The sequence below is a fragment of the Chelonia mydas genome, chromosome 8, assembly GCF_015237465.2.
Source record: "Chelonia mydas isolate rCheMyd1 chromosome 8, rCheMyd1.pri.v2, whole genome shotgun sequence".
Taxonomy (NCBI): domain Eukaryota; kingdom Metazoa; phylum Chordata; order Testudines; family Cheloniidae; genus Chelonia; species Chelonia mydas.
Genome location: NC_057854.1, coordinates 29001218 through 29022153, shown reverse-complemented (window position 1 = coordinate 29022153; position 20936 = coordinate 29001218). Strand labels below are relative to the sequence as shown.

Sequence of the window (20936 nt, the reverse complement as noted above, 5' to 3'; positions counted from 1 at the left end):
CCCCTGTGAGAACTCTGAGCAGTGCCCCAGACTTCCTCTGGTACAAATTGACCTGCTGGCTATCTGTCCACCTGTGCACACTTGACTACTCCTCTGGATTACCCCCTAGCCCGCCTCAGCCTCTGGATCTTACAATGAGTTAACACAAGACCCTAATGGAGTCCCAACCTGATAAGAAAAGCTACCCTGCCCTGCCAAGGAAAGGAAGTGATACTGGTACTCTTCCAAAGGTGAATTTCTCCTCAATGCAGATGCTCCTACAGATGCAGAAAGGTGCAAATTGCAGGGGTGAAGTACCTGCAGACTTTATTGCCCCGATCCCTGCAAAGACTTACTTTAAGCAATGTCTACACTAGAAACACTTTACAAGTAATCTTATACCGGTACAGTAAAACCACATGCCCATGAATTAAACAGGCAATACCAGTAAAAGCACAGCTTTGCTGGCATAAGTGTGTCTACACTAGTGGCTTCTGCCAGCACAGCTATGTTGATCAGGGATCACATCTCTTATCAACTCAGCTATATGGTCCAGCAGAAGTCCCTAGTGTAGACCTGGCCTAAGCATGTGCTTAGCTTTAGGCACTGAGTACTCACACTGATGTCACATTTAAGCATGTGCATAAGCACTTTCAGGATTGAGGCCTATTTTAGAATAATACAGAACCAAAAAGCTCGGAACTGAATATTCCTGTGGTTCAGGTCCCAATCTGAACCACCTGAATTTTCACAGTGAGGAGATCCTAACCCAAATTGCAGGGTCAGGCCATCTGAGCAGCAACTACAAAACTAGTACATGGCTTGAAAAAAAGCCATTCCTGCTCTCCTCACTAATCAGGAGGCCCAAGTTAAGGGTTCTTTTTTAAAAACTAGATGTATTTAGTAACTTTCAATGAGAGAGATTAAATACAGAGATGCCAAGCATAACTACATATCCAAAACATGTCCCACCCAGCCACAACCCAAATATTGGCATTTCATTAAAATGTGACCCAGAGCTGACTCAACCCTAATTTTGCTTTTGCACTTCCAAAACCTGAATGTAGTTATTCTTAACAAACCTCAGAATTTAGGACCTGAGCACAAGTCTACAGTTAGGAAGTGTGGTGTAAGGGGAAATTCCAAATGTGAATTGTATCACCTAATGCAGTGGTTACCAAACTTGTTCTGCCGCTTGTGCAGGGAAAGCCCCTGGTGGGCCGGGCCGGTTTGTTTACCTGCCGCGTCCACAGGTTCAGCCGATCGCGGCTCCCAGTGGCCGCGGTTTGCTGCCCCAGGCCAATGGGAGCCGCTGGAAGCGATGCTGGCCAAGGGACGTACTGGCCACCACTTCCAGCGGCTCCCATTGGCCTGGAGCAATGAACCACGGCCACTGGGAGCTGCGATTGGCTGAACCTGTGGACACGACAGGTAAACAAACTGGCCCGGACCGCCAGGAGCTTTCCCTCCACAAGTGGCAGAACAAGTTTGGGAACCACTGACCTAATGGATCAAGTTATATTAGCATTCACTGAACACAGCGTTTGGCAGCTCCACTCCTGCTGGGCACTGGTAGCGTCCCAGACACTGAAGGCCTGAACTAAAGCTCATTGAAGCCTAACAGGCTTTTAACCACTTCCTTACAGCAGTGTAAGGAATACACTTTCACTATTTTTTGTTAGGGCGGTCATGAACAGGAAGACAGGACTGTAAACCAACGTTTTTCTTTCAGTTAACTTACATTTTTTGTATTTTACTATGATGCTGGAAATCAATGAGAATAAAATGAAACCAACCATGAGAACAGAGTACAGAAAGCCAAAACCAATTTTTGATAGAGCTTCATTATAACTAGAGTACATTGTATAATTAGAATCTGACAAAACCGCAAGCTAGTTCTCTGGGAGTTTTAGCATAAATGATGTGGGTCCATCAGATTCTCAACACTGATTCACTGCCTTGGTATTTGGTCAGGGATCATGAAATATTTGAAAGACAATAACTGAATGTTCTTAGGCTTTTCCTACAGAGGAAAACAGAGATTAAGTAGAGCAGGTTGGGAATATTCAAAAATGTTTTTTCATTGGAAAATGATTTGTTAAAACCAAAACTTTTTGTGGAAACATACTTGTTGAAAAAGCTATTCTGGGGTAGCTGTCTAATGTCCTTCTGGTAAGGACATTTGAACCTGCTCAGTTTGATTCAGACAAGGAACTTGAACCTGGGTCTCCTACATCCGAGGCACATGCCCTACCCACCAGACTTTTGGGATGTTTCTCTCCATTTGGTATCCATTTCTCTCCATTTTGTTCTGGATCAGAATAGAAACCGATGTTCATCTCAATTTTTCATGAAATGGAATTCTTGTAGCCAGATTTTACAATTAAATCATAAAAAAAAAGACTTAAGAACTATAACGGAAGTACGACTGACCGGCATTACAGGGAGAAACACAAGCACTTAATGATGATTCTGTTTGGGGTTATGCAATACAATTGGAATCACCCTGAATTAAGTTTAAAATGGTATAGATATAGAGAATGGCATACTCTTCCTACCCATGCTGGAGAGTGCTTCACAGTCACTACTGTAGTTTGATATGTTTGTTAGCACAGTTTGAAACAGAGTAGTTCTCCAGTCTCCTGAGGCTTTATTTAACTAACTAAAAATTTCAAAACAAAGCTAGCTGAAAATATTTTGCACTGACACTACCCACTGCCCTTCTTTCACAGTAACTAGAGTTTCAGTGGGACAGGCAGAGAGAGCCCATCTTCATACAAACGTAAGCTTCCAACCAAAGATACAGCTTCGAAACTGAAGCTTGTATTTGTTTGCTCTTCAGTTATTAAAGTTCCCTATTAACATTCTATTTAAGACCTTGGAGTAGTTTTACTCAGCAGACATTACCAACACAGTCTAAGGTAGCACATAAAGACCCAGATGAAGATACTATAAGAAAGCTTTTAAAGGCTTTTTATCAACTTTTCCATGTTCCATTTCATCTAATGCCTTCATAGAATATCAGGGTTGGAAGGGACCTCAGGAGGTCATCTAATCCAACCCCCCGCTCAAAGCAGGACCAATCCCCAATTTTTGCCCCAGATCCCTAAATGGCCCCCTCAAGGATTGAACTCACAACCCTGGGTTTAGCAAGCAGGCCAATGCTCAAACCACTGAGCTATCCCTCCCCCCCAAATGGAGGCTGGGGGCTTTAACTGAACCCAACACAAACCTGCTAAATACATACCTCCCTGCTCCAGAACCCATACATACCATATATGAGTGAGAACTTACAGAATCATGTATAAACATTTGTATCTGGAAAATTGAAAGAGCCCTTGGGACTAAATAGCTTAGCTCTACAATACAGTTTTCTAAGAAAAATTACCTCCAAACCAAAGTTCTGCTCCTACCCAACTGAACTCTGACAGTTTCAAGACTGCTAACCAAAACTTCTTCCTCATCCACAATGTTCACATTAACCGCTTCCTACTGTGATTGGCTGGAAGTAAGCCTACTGAGAATTAACAGAGCTATGGCCAATCAGAGATTACTGACTATCCAACTGCTCCAGATGCAGCTTCATTATAGTATTGCTTCCTTTTTCCCTCTTGGTGGTTTTATAGTAGCATATTTACTATGGGTTTCTTTGTCAAGGCCCTGGGGTTATTCTCCAAACCTTCCTGTACAGGTAAGTGTATACTCTATTAGACTATAAGAAAAGTTAAAGTGCTATAGTAATAACTATATCCTTATGACACTTATTCAATAAGACATGGTTTTTTCTCACAGGAACATATAAGGCTTATGCTAGCTGTGAAGGTAGTATAGCATGAAGGACTCTTCAACTGTATAAAAAGCTGTTTTTACTACTTTACTAAGTTGTCTTGTGTATAACTCAGTTCCCCTTTATTGTTAAAAGTGTAACAGAAACTCAATTCATGATTGCTGTGGCTGGAATATCTTTTTGCAGATTTCACTTAACAAACAAATGTTCTGGAACACATTACAGAAGTAACTGTCTAAAAATGTTTCAAGATGGCTGACTCATAATAGCTGTCCTTTATACAACAATTAAAAAATACAACTGAAACAATTTTTTAAATCAGTGTTTATTAGGGAAGAAACATTTTAACCTGAGCTTTTACAGATTACTTCTTGCTTACAATGCTGATTGAAAAATGAACGAACACATTTCCATTGAAAAGTGCAGTTTCATTGAAACAAATGTCATGTGAGAATGTGTTTTTGTCAAACTCTTCAGGATGAAGTCAAAACTAATTGTCTTGGCTTTCTTGTTTTCATGTTATATTCTATTCTAACATATAAAAGCTAACAATCAAAACAAAACATCTTGAACTGAGACATTGTGACCAGGCCGAATTTTTCCACAGAACAAAAATTAGTTTCTGATCAACTGTATTTGCTTAGCGTGTCAGCAATCCTATTATATATCCTATTGTGAACATAAAAATGTCAGTCTTATTCCAATGCTTGATCATCCCCCTCTCCCAATATGTATCATGCTTCTGATTTTGCTTTAAATTCACAGTGGGGTAGACTTTGTGCTGGTGTACACACATTTTCTTTTTCATAACTATGCACTACTACTAAGTTCAATGTGCAAAACTTTTAAAAAACCACCTTTACAAATTTAGATGAGCATTTCTTGGACAACAAAACACGCATCTGCTTAGAATATTTCATTGTAATTTAAAAAAGCTAACTAGTGCCTCCTGTGATTTGTAAGGTAAGGTCAAGAGACGCTGCCAGTCTTGCATGTTACAGTAATCCCTATTCTATAGAAGCCATTATTAGCACTCATGACATTGAGCTATCTCAGATACCATTATAGTAACACTTGGTAATGGTTGGTAGAGGCTGAGTTTTAATGGCAACTACTCCATTTTAGAGTAAAGAGGTATGGACCAAGTTTTAATGGTAACCAGTCCAGCATAAAGAGATCCACACATCCCCAAATTGTTGGAATTCATAAGTCAAGCCTAGATGTTCCAGCAGAAGATAAACGGCCAACCCAAACCACTGGATCTGAATCCCCTGAAATCTGTGGATTCATATCTGGATCTGAATTTCATAGCTTGTGGCCCAACTCCTCTTCACAGGATTACTGTACCTTAGAAAGAGAACTTGTCATAGCAGATCAAACCATTAATGCACCAAGTCTTGTAACTTGTTTGTGGTGTCTTCATATGCCCTACAAAAATTCTTCCCCTGTACCATTATAGTCTTTACAAAAATCATATGAACTTTTCTTTATCTATTGCCAAGGAGACCTCAACCCATTGGATGAAAGAACATAGTCACCCTGATATTTTTGGCCTCAAGTTCTCATGCTGTTACCTAAAGCAATCCAACTAAAGCTCTCAGAATTTGCATAGTCTGTAGTTAGTGACTACATTAGGCCTATGCAGCCAGAGCCCTGCTGTTAAATAGATAATCATAATACAGCCTAGGAGAGCTGCCAGTGGGCCAGCTGTTTTCAAGTGTCCAGCTGCCTCTCCTCACTGATCTCCCTGTCTGTTATGCTTCAGTACTGTAGCATGAGTGTAATGGGAACTAGTAAGAATGCAAGAGATACTTTTCCTTTTGTTGCTTATGCTCCTGCTGTGTTGGGTGGCTTGTATATGCCCTCAAGCAAAAGCTATGCAGTAGGTATAAAAGTTTGGAGGAGAAGATAAGGATGGATGGGGTAGGACCTTTCATAGTACTTCTATATATCTTTGGCATAAAGCTCCCACAAATAGGGCTAGCTCTAATTTATTTAAATTACTCCAAAACTACTCCCTTGGTGGTAATCTGATACAACAGGCTAATGGCAGCCCTCTTCTAGATCCCAGTATGACTGAATGGAAGTCTCTTTTGAATTGACATGCAGTTCATGTGGAACACATCTGTAGTGTGTGCAAGGTTTAGATTGTGTTGGGATGTAGAAGAGAGGCTACTGTAGCTGTCACCATCCAAGTGTGTGTGTGTGGGGGGGAGGGGTGTGCATACTAATCCAAAATAGTAGGAAAAGTCAGGTTGGGGAAGGTGCAAAGATCTGGGCCAGTTCTTGCTCTCCAGTTAATACATATGGTCAAGACTCCCATTCTCAAATCCTCCTCCCACCATCCAGCAGTAGTTTCTGAGCATTCATTTGTCTTGTGATTCATTCATCGAGGGCAATATTCTGATTCTAACTGCACCAATGTCAAGTATAAAGGGGTAGCCATCTTTAGTCTGTATCCACAAAAACAACAAGGAGTCCAGTGGTACCTTAAAGACTAACAGATTTATTTGGGCATAAGCTTTCGTGGGTTAAAACCCACTTCATCAGATGCATGGAGTGAAAATTACTGATGCAGGCATTATTATACTGACACATGAAAATAAGGGAGTTACCTTGCAAGCGGAGAACCAGTGCTGACAGGGCGAATTCAATCAGGGTGGATGTAGTCCACTCCCAATAATAGATGATGAGGTGTCAATTCCAGGAGAGGCAAAGCTACTTTTGTAATGAGCCAGCCACTCCCAGTCCCTGTTCAGGCCCAAATTAATAGTGTTAAATTTGCAAATGAATTTTAGTTCTGCTGTTTCTCTTTGAAGTCCGTTTCTGAACGGTTTTTTTTGTTCAAGTATAGCTACTTTTAAATCTGTTATAGAATGTTCAGGGAGATTGAAGTGTTCTACTGGCTTTTGTATGTTACCATTCCTGATGTCTGATTTGTGTCCATTTATTCTTTTACGTAGGGACTGTCGGGTTTGGCCAATGTACATGGCAGAGGGGCATTGCTGGCACATGATGGCATATATAACATTATTAGATGTGCAGGTGAATGAGCCTCTGATGGTGTGGCTGATGTGGTTGGGTACTCTGATGGTGTCACTAGAATAGATTGGGGACAGAGTAGGCAATGAGGTTTGCCACAGGGATTGGTTCCAGGGTTAGTGTTTCTGTGGTATGTAGTTGCTTCAGGTTGGGGGGCTGTCTGTAAGCAAAGACTGGTCTTCCTCCAAGGGCTGTGAGAGTGAGGGATCGTTTTCCAGGATAGGTTGTAGATCGTTGATGATGATGTGCTGGAGAGGTTTTAGCTGGGGGCTGTACGTGATGGCCAGTGGTGTTCTGTTTTCCTTTTTGGACCTGTCCTGCAGTAGGTGATTTCTGGGTACCCGTCTCACTCTATCTGTGAACAAACAGCATCACTTGCCCCATAACCTCAGCCATACAGAATGCAATGCCATCCACAGCCTCAGAAACAACTCTGAAATTATAATCAAAGGGGGTGCTGTCGTCAAAATGAATAGGTCTGATTATGAACAGGAGGCTGTAAGACAACTCTCCAACACCACATTCTACAGGCCACTATCCTCTGATCCAACTGAGGAGTGACAAAAGAAACTACACCAGCTGCTCAAGAAACTCCCTGCTACAGCATGGGAACAAATCTACACACACACACCCCCCAGAGCCCCAACCACGCGTGTTCTGCTACCCAAGATCCATAAACCTGGAAACCCTGGACACCTCATCTCAGGCATCAGTACTCTTACAGCAGAATTATCTAGCTATTTGGACTCTCTCCTCAGACCCTACACTACCAGCACTCCTAGCTATCTTCGAGACACCACTGACTTCCTGAGGAAGCTACAATGCATTGGTGATCTTCCTGAAAACCCCATCCTGGCCACCATGGATGTAAAAGCTCTTTACACCAATATTCCACATGAGGATGGACTACAAGCTGTCAAGAATGGTATCCCTGATGAGGCCACGGCACACCTGGTGGCTGAGCTTTGTGACTTTGTCCTCACCCACAATCATTTCAGATTTGGGGACAACTTATACCTTCAAGTCAGTGGCACGGCTATGGGTACCTGAATGGTCCCACAGTATTCCAATATTTTTATGGCTGGCTTAGAACAACGCTTCCTCAGATTTCGTACCCTAGCATCCCTCCTCTACTTGTGCTCCATTGATGACATCTTCATCATATGGACCCAAGGGAAGGAGGCCCTTGAAGAATTCCACCTGGATTTCAACAAACTTCCACCCCATCATCAACCTCAGCCTAGACCAGTCCACACAAGAGATCCACTTCCTGGACGCTACTGTGCTAATAAGTGATGGTCACATAAACAGCACCCTATACTGGAAACCTACTGACCGCTATACTTACCTACATGTCCAGCTTCCATCCAGGACACATCACACCATCCATTGCCTACAGCCAAGCCCTACGATACAACCAAATTTGCTCCAATCCCTCAGACAGAGACAAAACACCTACAAGATCTTTATCAAGCATTCTTAAAATGAGAATACTCACCTGGGGAAGTGAGTAAACAGATTGACAGGGCGAGACGGGTACCCAGAAATCACCTACTACAGGACAGGTCCAACAAGGAAAACAACAGAACACCACTGGCCATCACGTACAGCCCCCAGCTAAAACCTCTCCAGCACATTATCAACGATCTACAACCTATCCTGGAAAATGATCCCTCACTCTCTCACAGCCTTTAGAGGCAGACCAGTCCTCACTTACAGACAGCCTCCCAGCCTGAAGCAAATACTCACCAGCAACTACACACCACACCACAAACACTAACCCTGTCCTCTTGATAGGTTACAGCTGGCTCTCCAAGCTTCCATTTCATGGTAGCCATTACTGGCCAACATCTAATCCTTAGGTGCATGTATTTGCTGGCTTTCCTAAAAGGAATAATAGAAAGACAAAGACAATGCTGTAGCATTAAGCAGAAGCAAAAATACGGTACTTCCTTTTACTCTATTCAGACTCCATTCTTTCTCACTCATGTCACGCACACAACAACCCAGAATAGTTACCAGACCATCCTGTCACTGAGCATTTAAAAATTGGTTCTGCTTCTTTGAGTAACTGTTGCTATTCAACTGCCAAAGATTCTTTGCACGCTATTTGGTGTACATGAAAGAAATGCTCTCATGAGTTGGCTTCCTGCTATTTCAGATGTGGCAGCACTTTGGACACTTAATTCATAGTTTCTTTTGCATCCACACTCAACAGTCCTCCTGGCAGCATACATGCCAAATACCATTTGGATTATACTTGTTTTCAGCACAGCTACATAGTAATGTTGTAATAGTCTGAATCATTTCAGTCTGCCAATATGGATACCACTAAAGTGGACCCACAGTGCTCTGGTAGATTTCCAGAATTATCCCAGAACCCACTGCCTCCCAGCGCTGTGGCAGGGTGCATTACATCTGAGATGGTTTAGATTAGTGTGGATGTGGGTCAAAGTGCCGTAGTTCAGAAGAAGAATACATGCATTCTCACAGCAAAACTTTGGTCCGTATTCAGATTGTCCCTACTAGCATTTCCGTGGAAACTAAGAAGCAGCACAAAGCGTTCAATTTCTTTAGTCACTTGGCTAGCAAACCCAAAATTTAGACCTACTTTTATTCTTTCCAAACTTATTGTAAGTATTTCTTTTTAATACACTAGTGTCACACATAACAATGCCAGCAACTTAACATCCATGATCAACCCTACAGTAAGAGTAAGGGAAAAATCATTTTACAGATTTCACTTCCAGACTTAAAGGACTTTACACAAGTTAATGAAAGACATGACTGTTAAAAGACACATACACACAATATCACAGAGTGCCTTGGTGTCTTTCATGATGCACTGGCACCATCTGTGGTCAGATCAAGCCCATTTCCACACTTATAACTTGGAAAGAAATGGGAATTTCAGGTGCTCAGCAGCCTTATAAATTAGGTGTGTAATGCTCCATCTAGAGAACAGTTAAACCACCATTGACAAACCAGCACTACCTAACTATTGACCAGATATTTTATGCTTGTGTGACCAAATGCATCCTTGTATTCATACCCTACATACTACAAAATATGCCTTGTAAGATTTCATTTGAAAACTAATTACTCACCGGTCGATATCATGGTGGCATGTATGTAGCAAGGTATATGCAAAGTTCTGAATTCCTCCTGTATGATGTTGGTAGCACATGTTCAAACCCACAAAGCCCTGATTAGGAAGGAGTGGTTAAACAGGTCTATCTTAAATAAAGGAACATGTGTTTACATATAAGTAGTAAACAGGGTCATAGGCACCGACTCCAGGGGTGCTCCAGTGCTGGAGTGCCCACAGAAAAAAATGAATGGGTGCTTAGCACCCACTGGCAGCCAGCTCCTTCCCCTCCCCCACCCCCAGTGCCTTCTGCCCACTGGCAGCCCCGCTAATCGACTCCTCTCCCTTCCTCCCAGTGGATCAGCTGTTCTGCAGCACGCAGGAGGTTCTGGGAGGGCGAGGGAGGAGTGGGGGACAGGGTGCACTTGGGGGAAGGGCTGGAAATGGGTGGGAAGAGGTGGGGTGGGGGGCAAGGCTTGGGGCGGAGCAGGGGTTGAGCACCCCTGGGATAAGGAGAAAGCCAGTGCCTGTGAAATGGGTCCTTGAGACAGTAAGCAGACAAGGCAGATCTGTATTTCAGCATACACCAGGGAGAAGAAAGAGCATGGGGGCACCTGCTTTACTGTTTGAACCAGCGCTTTGGACTTTTGGGGGGGGGGCCCTGACTTGAGACTTTGGTCAGACTGGGAACATATGGTAAGGATTTTAACATGAACCCAGTCTAGTTTAAGTTTTAGGTACTAGGGAGAAATAAAGATTGTTTTTGTAACCATTTCTGACTTTAATACCTTGTACTAACTTAAAATCTCTGTCCATTGTAGTTAATTAAACTTGTTTTATTCTTTAATAAAAACTCATCCAGTGTTGTGTTTAAAGTGAATTGTTTGCTAACTCCCATTAAAGAGCAAACTGTGGTATATTGACTCTTTACAGGGGCAATAGACCACTAATATCGGAATTGCCCAGGAGAGGGCTGGACAGTGCAGATCACATTTTTGGGAAAAATCTGGGACTGGGTGTGTGTTGGGGTCACCCTGCAAGTAGTAACCAAGGAAGCCAGAGTGTTGACTAGAATGTTCCTGGCAGGCTGCAGCTTTACATGGACACTCAGGGTGTGACCTGCATGCTGTTTCTGAGCAGCTCAGGTTGGGAGCTACCACCACAAAGCATTGAGAGGCATCAAAGGTTGCGTGGCAGGTGGTCACAACCCCTCACTAGTTTGGATTGCACCCTGGAATGTGGTAGCTTGGTAGAATGCTAAATTGACCATTATTTCCACTTCAGAACAAATTTTAATATTGTTAGCTACCACAGCTATTTTACTATGAGGAAGCTAAGTATTTCTATATAACAACTCCTAATATTCTGGTATCCCACTCAGAAAAGGCATTTTGTGAAGTGTCTGACATTGACATTAGTTTTCATCAGGGATTCAATTTTCTGTAACATTTCAACAATTTCCTTATATAGTATGGTCCAAAAAGTAGTTATGTAAAAATGTCACATTTTTCTAAACAGATACGTGAAGTAAGGATTAATAGTAAAGTTACTTCTTACTAAAGAAAGCAGAAACCTCTGTTGGTACAGCTGTGAGCATGAGGTGGTTTCCATTTTGGCTCATAGAATCATAGAAATGTAGGGCTGGGAGGGACTATGAGAGGTTATCAAGTCCATCTCTTGCACTGAGGCAGGACCAAGTAAACTTAGACCATCCCTGACAGGTGTTTGTCTAACCTGTTCTCAAAAGCCTACAATGAACCTCCACAACCTCCCTGGAAGCTTATTCCAGTACTTAAAAACCCTGATAGTTAGAAAGTTTCCCCCTAATATCTAACTTAAATCTCCCTTGCTGCAGATTAAGTCCATTACTTGTCCTCCCTTCAGTGGACATGGAGGACAACTGATCCTTGTCATCTTTATAACAGCCCTTAACATATATGAAGACTTATCAGTCTTCTTTTCTCAAAACTAAACATATCCAGTTTTTTGGTGTTTTTTTTTTTAATCTTTCCTCATAGGCCAGGTTTTCTAAACCTTTATCATTTAGGTTGCTCTCCTCTGGACTCTCCAGTTTCTCCACATCTTTCCTGAAGTTTGGTGGGCAGAATTGGACACAGTACTCCAGCTGAGGCCTCTCCTGTGCCTACTAGAGCAGGACAGTTACCACCTGTCTCTTACACTCAACACTCCTGTCAACACACCCCAGAACATTAGCCTTTTTTGCAAATGCAGCACACTGTTGACTCAGATTCAATTTCCACTATAACCCCCAGAGGCTTTTCAATAATACTACCACCTAGCCAGTTATTCCCTATTTTGTAGCTGTCCATGTGATTTTTTTCTCCAAGTATAGTGCTTTGCACTTATCTTTATTGAACTTCATCTTGCTGATTTTAGACCAATTCTCCAATTTGTCAAGGTTGTTTTGAATTCTAATCCTGCCCTCCAAAGTGCTTGCAACCACTCCCAGCTTAGTATCATCCACAGATTTAATAAGCACACTCTCCACTCCATTATCCAAGTCATTAATTAAAATATTGAATAGTACCAGACCCAGAATTCACTCCTATGGGACCACACTAGATGCACCCTCCTACTTTGACAGTAATCACTGATAACTACTCCAAGTATGGTCTTTTAACCAGTTGTGCACCCACCTTTGTAATTACATCTAGACCACATTTCCTTAGTTCTCTTATCAGAATGTCATGTGGGAGAATGTCAAAACCTTACTCAAATCTAGATGTATCATGTCTACTGGTTCCCTTCATCCACTAAGCCAGTAACCCTGTCAAAGAAGAGTATTAGTTTGGTTTAGCATGACTTGTTCTTGACAAATCCTTGCTGGCTATTGCTTATAACCCTATTATCCTTGATGTGCTTACAAACTGATTGTTTACTAATTTGCTCCAGTATCTTTCTGGGTATCACAGTTAGGCTCACAGGTCTACAATTCCCTGGGTCACCTTTGTTTCCTTTTTGAAAATAGGTACTATGTTTGCACTTCTCCAGTCCTGTGGGACCTCCCCCTTCCTCCATGAGTCCTCAAAGATAATTGCTAATGGTTCCAAGGTTGCTTCAGCTTGTTCCTTACATACCCAAGGATGGATGTCATCAGGCACTGCTGACTGGAATCCAGCTAGTTTATCTAAATATTCTTTAACTTGTTCTTTCCATATCCTGGCTTACGACCCTTCCCCCTTGTTGTTAAAATTAACTATTTTGAGTATCTGGTCACTATCCATTTTAGTTAAGATAGAAGCAAAATAGGTATTAAAACCCCTCAGCCTTCTTTATGTCATTAGCTCTCCTTCTCTGCTAAGTAGATAACCTCTGCTATCCTTTGTCTCTCTCTTCTTCCTAGTTTGTTTAAAGAACCTCTTCTTTAACCGTTGCTGGGTTTAATTTATCTTGTGCCTTAGCCTTTCTGATTTTATCCCTACATGCTTGTGCTATTCTTTTGTACTGCTCTTTAGCAATTTGTCCACATTTCCATTTTTTTGTAGGATTCCTTTTTGATTTTCAGGTCATTAAAGAGCTCCCGTTGGAGCCATAATGGTTTCTTGCTATTCTTCTTTACCCAGAGACTTTCAGCTGGTCTGACTCTCTCCTCCTTCTGGACCTCAGAACAAATATATATATTATTCTTGATGTATAATGAAGCACTTCCTCCCTTTTTTATCCTGCCTGTCTTTCCTCAACAAACTATACCCTTGTATGCCAATATTCCAGTCCTGAGACTTATCCCACAAAGTATCTGTGATGCCAATTAAGTCATAATTCAGTTTATGTGCTGCCTATTTATTCCCCATACTCCTTGCTTTTGTGTATACACATCTAAGACGTTGAGCAGAATCCTCCACTGATTTCCCTCTTGTTGGTACCATGATCCTATTATAATTTTCCATCTCCTTCCTCCTCTACTCCGCAAACATCAGCCTTCAAGGTCGCATTAAAGTCCACAGCAGTAGAAGTTAACCGATTTCTAACTGCAGGCTTTATTTGTGTGAAACAGCTGGAGAGAACACAGCTCATCTTAAATATCCTAGGGTGAGTAGGCAGTTAAATGCTCTATTTTGTAAACTTTATCTGAAACTCAAAGAAAAACAAACACGGGACAACGCTGTCTGTCTTCAAACAGTATGACTTTCTAGAACATAACCTCTATTTAATGTAAAATGTAACTACTTTCCTGCATCACTGCATACAACATCCCATATTGGTCAATATTGTTCAAATCACCCTTAGGGTGACATAGTAATATGATGAAGCCCCATAGTGCTGCCGTGACACAATCTTTGCTGGGTAAACTTCCAGTGTGGCATTCAAAGAGTTAAAGGATTCTGAATAGCAAATACCTAACTTCTCTGGTTCATCTGAAAACACCCCACCAGAGAGAACGCATCTAATGCTAAAGTCTTCAGACTTGACATATGTATACAGCATGCATCTGTATGCATGAGGTTTCTCAGCACCAACAAACTTTCCTGACCTCACTTTCCTGCAGGGTTCTGTTTATAGCAGCACTGAAGTTTGAACAACACTTTCTTTTTGGTTTCATAAATTCTCTTTTAGGAGCCACAGCCTACTAACCTGTGACCTACTAACTCTGGGGGGGTGGGGAGAGAGAGAGAGCAGGCAGGGGCTCCCAGATCAGAAGGATTTTGGTGAAGGAAGAATGGTAAGTGTTTTATTCAGATTCCTGTGATATTTGGTGTCTTCCTTAAAGGCTCAACTGCTACAATCAGGTTATTACCTGGAGTATCCACTTTAAAAAAAAAAAAAAAGTGAGCTCTCTCATCTGTATAGGTAAGCTTGAACTGATGAAAGTGTGAGGCACTGCAGAGAAAGTCACAAAAACACCTCCTTGAATATGAGCCAATGTCAGATTCCAGAAGTGTAAGATTTATGTGGAGTTCACAGCTTGACATCTCTCTGACGTATCAAAAAGAAGCATTAGAGCCAGATACTTTTTTGGAGACGGACTATTAAAGTGACCCATCAGTGTCCACTCACCATTAGGCAGGTGTGGCATTGCAGCTCTCTCACCAAGCCCCCTGAGAATGGTCACTCCAGCACTGTCATGGTATCTCTATCATAATTCAGTCCTCCAGCCAGGTCAGTCTTTTGTCCACCCCCTTCTAGGGTAACAGCTGTCCAAACAAAGTCCACAAATGTCTTAACACAAAATCAAAATCTTTTGCCCTCTTTCAGGCTATTCTTCAGCCTCTTCCCTGTTCAGTCAGGGTCTCTCCTAGGCCTCCCTGCTTCTTTGCTGGCTTCCTTGCTCTGACTCAGGGCCCAGCAGATAGAACAGCAGTTTCTTCAGCTTCTCTCCCTTTCACTACCACTTCCTGTTGTGAGCTGCCTGCATTTATAGGAACTACCCTCTAGCTCTTTCCCCAGCAGGGCTTTATCACTACTTAGTCCTGGCTCCTTTTACACAAGAACGATTGATTTTTCTCAGGTGGGTCCCATTCTGTAATTAGGTTGGCTTAGCCCCAGGCTCTCCAGCCTATGGGGCAAACCACTATGTTCCATGACAACAGAAGAGCAATTAGGTAGTAAGTACCATCATGCAATGTAGCTCTTGACCCTGTGGGAGCCAGTCCAAACAGAAATAGGATTAGTTCTCCCAGGTTTAAACTCTCTACAGTCTGAGGACATTAACAAGCACAAATGCTTGAGTTGCCTTGAGGAGACTCTGTATAGGTTACAAAAGTAGAGATTTAGCAATAAAGAGAAGTGGGCATTCTCACAGAACGAAGACCATTATTCAGGGAGGCAAATGAGTTACACACCTTAATGGAGGCAAATGAGTTACATTCAGTGGCATTTGGGGGTTTTTCTTTTTAGGTGTGTATCTATAGCTAAAAATGTAGCTAGACGTGAGTTCCTCTCTAACAATGAAACACATTCCAAACTGGTCAACAATTATTTTTTTAAATGTAAAATATGTTTGGCCCAGAAAAGCAAGCCAAAGCTTGGAGGGAGCAAAAAATGGTGGCTTTTTAAGCAGGAGATTCTCTTCCTATTAGCATCATTTTCCCTTGTTCAGAGTCTATCTGCTGCAAGTTTTTCACATTTGGGTTGAAAAAAAATCTAGGAAAAAGTGCCTTAAGAAAGAAACTTAATAACATTTGTTTCTTAAAGCAACAAGCATATAGAGGGGTTTTAACTGCAAAGTGTGATCCAAAGGTTCACGCTTTGGAAAGTGAAGGTTGTAGCTAGGGTTTGGGTGGTTGTTAGAGCTGGTTGCAATTTTTTTTCATGAAACATTCTGGACAAACAATAAAACCTTTCGTTTTCATAAATTTCTGACTATCAAAAATCTAATACTTTTTGCTCAAAATCCAGAAATTTTATTCTGTGGCCAAAAATTTTCAGGTTTCTGGCAAGAAAACAAATTTTTCAAGGCAAGCAGACACTTTCCAGAAAAACTTTTGTTAAATCAAAAACCTGATTTTCTATCAAGGGGTTGATAGAAAATTTTTTACTGGGCAAACTCTTAATTTCAGATAGAAAGCTGTCTCAAAAACCACCAAATGTTGCCAACTTTGTTTACCAATCACATCATTTACACAATCCAAGCATTCAGAAGCAGTAATAGGTTTCAGAGTGGTAACCGTGTTAGTTTGTATCATCAAAAATAACGAGGAGTCCTTGTGGCATCTTAGAGACTAACAAATTTATTTGGGCATAAACTTTTGTGGATTAGAACCCACTTCATCAGATGCATGGAGTAAAAATACAGGAGCAGGTATAAATACATGAAAGGATGGGGGTTGCTTTACCAAGTGTGAGGTGAATCTAACGAGGTAAATCAATTAAAAGCAGGATACCAAGGGAGGAAAAATAACTTTTGAAGAGGTAAGAGAGTGGTCCATTATAGACAGTTGACAAGAAGGTGTGAGTAACAATAGGGAGCAATTAGTACTGCGGAAATTAAGTTTAGTTTTTGTAATGACCCAACCACTCCCAGTCTCTATTCAGGCCTAATCTGATGGTATCCAGTTTGCAAATTAATTCCAGTTCTGCAGCTTCATGTTGGAGTCTGTTTTTGAAGTTTTTTTGTTGAAGAATTGCCACTTTTAGGTCTGTTATTGAGTGACCAGAGAGATTGAAGTGTTCTCCTATTAGTTTTTGAATGTTATGATTCCTGATGTCAGATTTGTGTCCATTTATTCTTTTGCGTAGAGACTGTACGGTTTGGCCAATGTACATGGCAGAGGGGCATTGCTAGCACATGATGGCATATATCATATCGGTAGATGTGCAGGTGAATGAGCCCTTGATGGTGTGGCTGATGTGGTTAGGTCCTATGATGGTGTCCCTTGAATAGATATGTGGACAAAGTTGGCACCAGGGTTTGTATCAGGGTTTGGTTCCTGGTTTGGTATTTTTGTTGTGTGGTGTGTGGTTGCTGGTGAGTATTTGCTTCAGGTTGGGGGGCTGTCTGTAAGCGAGGATTGGCCTGTCTCCCAAGGTCTGTGAGTGAAGGATCGTCCTTCAGGATAGGTTATAGATCCTTGATGATGCGCTGGAGAGGTTTTAGTTGCTACCAACATAATGAACTCCTTAGGCGCCCAAGTTTGATAATTTATGCCAGAGTCAAATGCCTAACTCCAGATTCAGAATCACAAATTAAATTTGCTGGGCTCTTTCCCCTCTCCTCTGAAGTGCTTTGCACCCAAGCTCCCAGACAACCCACTTCATAATCTCCCATTGCTTTAGAATAAAGGGCACACACTGGGCATCCTACTGGCATGCAGCTGTTTTAGGTGCAGGTGCATTGTTGGTCTGGGTTATTTGGCTGCAGTTGGATGACAGTATCCTATATTCTTTAGTTTGAGTACTTGGAAGGGATAACATCAGCCACTTTGTGTAATACATGAGAGCCTGTGTAGGCCCTGATGAGTTAAATCTGATACTAGACTGCATTAATCCTCTTGATAGCTTTTATCAGTTTGATGAATAGTAATTAATGAACTTAGAGTACATTTATTAAACTTGAGCCTCCAAGCATTACCATCAATTGGATTCACTGGTCTGACAGCCCTTGTCGGGGTGCAGTAGCAAACAATCTTCCATTGTGAAGAATCATGAGTATCCTGTAAGAAAGTATAATTCTCTCTTGCCTGTTTCATAATGCTACATTTTTAATTTCAAACATCTTCCAGTCACCAAGGCAACACACAAGATTTCCTCAGACTTGAAGCAAGCACAGCAAAGTGCTGAGGAGGGGGAATGGTCACTGGATAAACAGGTTCATCCTTGGAACTGTTCCTAAATGAATTAAGAACAGAACACTTGCTGCAGCTGCAGGACCTTTCTTCCTCGAACTGCAGGTCTTGGCAACGCACTTGCTAGCTCTGCCTCTGCTTTAGCTATCCCCATTTCTACCGCCTCTCAAAGGCAGCCTCCATGCAATATCTTGGTGATGGTGAGGGTGAATTTGGATGTTCTGAGGCTATGCCACCAGGAACTTTGTCCCAAATTGTCTATACCAGGATGCAGTGGTTCAAACAAGTGATGCCTCTCACTAGCAAGGGGGCTGAACAAATAGAATGGTGGATTACTGCCCCTAATCAGTTCTTGGAGGAAGCCGGCATGGAACTGGGGTCTGCAGATATCGCCCTACATCATCTTGTAGCAAGAAAGGCTTTCACTGTGAGTGGTAACTTCACCTAAGATCTTCATTACACAAAGGAGGTGAAATGTAGTACAGGAAGTCATTCTCCACATTATACGTGCCTCTGCTCCCAGAAAGTGTGAATGGAAGTGTTCAGGGCAATGAGGTTTTGACAGGCTGCTCCCACAGCTCTCTGATCCAATACTAGGGAGGATGGAAATCAGGTGAAAGTACAACTTCAACTCGTGATATCTCTGTTACCCAAACTGTTTGAAATTAATATTGTGTTCATTTTCAAAACTGGAACATAAAGTGTAGTATTTTGTAACAATATCCATGTGGTAAGAGAGCTTCCAAGCATGTTGTAATGTTTGCCTAAAACTTCCCTCTTCCTTTGGCAAAATAACTTTGTTTGAATTGGCAAACTTGCTAGCTATCAGTGCCAGTTCCCAGGATGCAATAGGACAGCAGCTGAAAGAGGAGAACCTGGAAATGTCACAAACATTTGCATGGCTTGTAAAATGTGTAGATCTCACCCATCAGAGTAAAGTGCATCACCATTTGTTCTGAAGGCTGCATTAACATGCACGCTTACGAAGGCTTATAAAGGTTGACAGTTTCCTGGTGGAAGCTGGGGCATTCTTTTAAAAATGTTCCAGTGCAGGAGTTAAGATCTGCTAGGTGGCTCTCACTTTTGTTTTTTCTGTCTATGATATTGATGCCACCATGCTCTGTGCTATCACAACCCTGCCTTGGTACAAGAAATGCCTAAACATTTAGGTCCATAACTTCAAAGATATTTAGACACCTAATTCTCCTTCATGTATAACAATGGAAAAAGGTAGTGAGGATTTAACCTTGACCAAAATGGAGCTTGTTAAGTTTTAGTTACTAGAAGGCATTTTATCTTTATTTCTTTTGTAACTATTTGTGATTTTCATCCTTATACTTGTACTCACTCACTCAGTTTTTTGTAATTTAAATAAACTTGCTTTATTTTTAATCTAAACCAATCCAGTACTGTGTTTCAAGTGAACTGTTTGTACAGTGAACAGTTACAGTAACAAACTCTTGAATATCGACCCTTTAAAGGAGCAACAAACCTTGACATTCCTTTGATTGTTCCAGGACAGGGAAATATGGGGCTGTGGAGAATGTGGAGTCACCTCACCAGTTGTTAACCAAGGCTGGTGGACCAGTGAAAGTCATTGGTATTGCAGGCAGGCACGCTCCTGAATCCAAAGCTTTGGACCAGAGATGCACACTACATAGACATAGAATGCATGCTTGTTTCTGAATGGGCATCCCAGGCAGAGTAAGGCATTGTCAGGCCCTCAGGGTTACAGGGTAAGAGGTGACACAACTCTTCATCAGTCTGGATTACACCACAGAATATGACAACCTCACTCCCCTGGAACCTCTTCCTTTTAGTGATTGATCACAGCCTGAGTTGGTGGGCTTCAGAAAAGAGCAAGATCTCTGGCCAAAAGTCTCCAATTGAGCTGCCTAGAATAAGGTGCCCAGGCTTTCAAGTGAATGATTTTTGGATGTCCAACCTGACACATGTAGGCTTAACTTAAAAAAAGTTCTGAAAAGCATCCCTCTTAAAATCAAGCCCCTTTAAGATGAATATCCCAAAAATGAGTATCCACTCAAATAAAATCTTAGCCCAAAATAGCCTGATTCTCATGTGTTGAGCACCCAACAATTCTCACTGGCATCAAGCTAGAAACTAGTGACCCATCTGATTAAGTTTTTGATTTGTCCTGTACAATAAGGCTTTTTTTTTGTTTTTTTGTTTTTTTTGCTGGCCTATAATTGAGAGAGACAGCCAGTAACAAAAGGTAACTCACTCACCTATCCAGCCATGTCCTTAAAGAATACAAAAAGCAAAGCAAATTTTGAACTGTGATTCTGCTGCAGTTACTCACATTTAATAATAATTTTTGTCCAATGGAAGTACAGAAGAGTTGCCCATTGGGTTTGATTGGACCCCAAATACATTCAAACTACTGGTGTACATTCTATAACCCAAGAATTACTGGCAGAACGTTTTCACCAAACTTTGACACTTGAAAACAGTCAATTGCTATTGAAGCAACTGGGGATGTATTTACTCATGTCTACTTTTAGTTATTTCCTCAAAGAAACTGCTGGTCATGTCTCCATTGGAAGCATGTAAACACAAATCTTTATAGGCTATCATATGCCCAAGCAATGGGTATTAAGCTCTTTCCTCATAAACCAGCATCCTTATAGCTCTCTTCTGAATTCTCTTCAAATTATTATCATCCTTCTGGCATCCAAATTTTCCAGAAGTAAATGCTGTACTCTGACAACTTGCCATTGCTATACAGAGAAGAGGGACAATGACTCACTGATCTGAGACTCCATGTTTCTGTATAGGT

At 41.6% G+C, this 20936-nt stretch overlaps 1 protein-coding gene and 1 long non-coding RNA gene across 2 annotated transcripts in view; one reads left to right on the top strand and one right to left on the bottom strand.

The window, feature by feature from the left end:
* LOC122461430 overlaps positions 1-15292 on the bottom strand; it is a 40808-nt gene extending 25516 nt beyond the window's left edge. Inside the window, exon 1 of the long non-coding RNA XR_006283315.1 lies at positions 14913-15292. This is a non-coding gene — a long non-coding RNA (uncharacterized LOC122461430). The remainder of the gene's footprint in view (positions 1-14912) is intronic.
* Positions 3537-20936, top strand: part of LOC102929426 (rho GTPase-activating protein 7) — a 193028-nt gene continuing 175628 nt past the window's right edge. The window contains exon 1 of the mRNA XM_007071452.4: positions 3537-3670. The gene's annotated coding sequence lies outside the window, so the exon portion shown is untranslated. The remainder of the gene's footprint in view (positions 3671-20936) is intronic.